Source organism: Sipha flava, unplaced genomic scaffold (genome assembly GCF_003268045.1).
Source record: "Sipha flava isolate LNK unplaced genomic scaffold, YSA_version1 554_pilon_pilon, whole genome shotgun sequence".
NCBI classification, from domain to species: domain Eukaryota; kingdom Metazoa; phylum Arthropoda; class Insecta; order Hemiptera; family Aphididae; genus Sipha; species Sipha flava.
The window spans coordinates 893-2,965 of NW_020273537.1; the positions used below are offsets into that span (position 1 = coordinate 893).

Consider the following 2,073-nt stretch of genomic DNA (forward strand, 5'->3'; position numbering starts at 1 on the left):
TGGATCCACCCAAATCAATTTTCCTCCGGGAGCAGGGGATCCCCTTTTCGTTTTGGTTTTTGAATTTTAGACTTAAAATATTTAATGGTATAAAAATCAAATTCTATAATTTACAAAAATTATCATAATAAATCTGATATGTTTTCTTTTCAGAACTGGGATATTTTTATCATCTATCAAAATCAAAATTGTTTCAGGAGCTAAGTAACCTTTTTTTATTTTCCACTTTACATTTTCAATAGTATATACATGATAATTTTGTAATTTACTTAAAATAATTTAAAAATTTTAAATAAATTATATTAACTATATATATTCTTTATATAATTACTCTCCTTTAATAACCAAATAATATTATTATGATTCAATTTTCTTTATGGTTCTTTTCAAAACTGAGATTTTTTTTTTCATTTACCTAAATCAAAATTCCTCCGGGAGTCGGAGATCACATTTTCATTTTTAATGGTATAAATATGATTGTTATATAACTTATTAAAATATTATAGAAATATAAAAAAATATTTAAATTTATGCTTTATTTCTGACTTTTTATTAATCAAGTTTAAATGTTTATATGAATAATTAATGTTTTATGAAAATTAATAAGTTATTTAATAGTTTTATTAAAAGGAAATATTTACTTCTACAAATTTTTATAGCATTCAGACCTTGAAAATTCTTTAATGTCATCTTTAATACCATTAATATCAATTAATAATGAGAAATTTTTAGCTATTACTGGATCACTCAGTCGACTTGATACACCACTATTTGCCAATATCTATATCACCACATCAAGGACACTCTTCGCAGGAGCATTTCTGAAAAAGATTATTGAACAATAATTGTTGTATATGATGAAAGGAGAACATAAAATAGTTTAATGGAATTTTTTACCTTAGAAGTTATAAAAAATATATATATTTATTTTCTTATTTTGAATGGAAGATAAAGTTTAATATTTACATAAATTACCTCAAGTTGCCATTATGTTGAAGATTTGACATTGTAGTGGTTTAAGTAAATAAAAAATGTATTAATCGGGTGTAGAAGGAATAAGATGCAAGTTCTGCCATACCATGTGTGACGTTTCGGCATTGTTCCTCTTCTTTTGGCCAAAAGGTACACTTAGTCACTGACCTATAGAAGGGCCGCTATGAAACATTGTTGGACAACAAGATTGATTGACAAGGAAACAAATTAAAACAGTGTTTGAAACATCACAGCAACATAAACATACTATCAGTGTTCACGAAAAGACAACAATTTACAGAAGAGCCCTCGTGATTATGGATGTTGCGATACTACTGATATTAAAAAAGTATCGATACATTTCTTTCGATACAAGTACTTATTGTATCTATCAATATTTTACTTGTATCGATAAAAAAATAGTGGTATCGAATGTATAGCATTAAATCATTTATTAACCACCATAATGGTTCAAAAATCAAAAGTACTCTAATGGTCGAATGGTATCAAAGAATAATTATTTTCTAGAAAAATTATTTGCGCGCATGGTAGAGAATTTGTTTATAAAATTCGGTCATTATACTAAAGTCTATACTTTATACGACTGTATTTGTTATTTCCATGAACCAGAAACTACAGTCCACAATACAATAGTGTCAATAGGTTTATAATAAACCTTTTTATCATAAATTATGTATACTGAGTTCATTTTTAGCCATGGAAATAGTAAAAAGTAATGCACAAAATATAGAATATGTTTAGATTTACTGATTTATATACCGATTAGATGAAATATAAATTACAAATAATGATATAGGTACCTGGCGGGAACAATTAAAAATTTGTTTACATACAGCATTTTTATCTGTGGTTCATGAACCATAACTAGTTTTAGTTAAATATTAGTAAAATGGCATATTTTAAGATATACAAACATTTTGAATTCATTCTTAACTTGGAGAAAGAAAACTTTAAAATATAAAAATAATTTTTCATTTGATACTTATTTATATAGGTCGTTTTCATATTTTATTGTTATCAATATTTTAATTATATTTGTTACGATGATAGGACTAAGTAAAAGGATCAATATTTTTTTTT

The 2,073-nt window shown here is 25.2% G+C and overlaps 1 long non-coding RNA gene across 1 annotated transcript; it reads right to left on the bottom strand.

The window, feature by feature from the left end:
- Positions 1 to 603: 603 nt before the first annotated feature.
- On the bottom strand, positions 604 to 1,229 carry LOC112691077. The gene is made up of 2 exons (XR_003149280.1): positions 976 to 1,229; positions 604 to 821 (listed from the first exon to the last, which is right to left on the bottom strand). It is a non-coding gene; the product is annotated as an uncharacterized LOC112691077 (long non-coding RNA).
- Between the last annotated feature and the right edge of the window lie 844 nt (positions 1,230 to 2,073).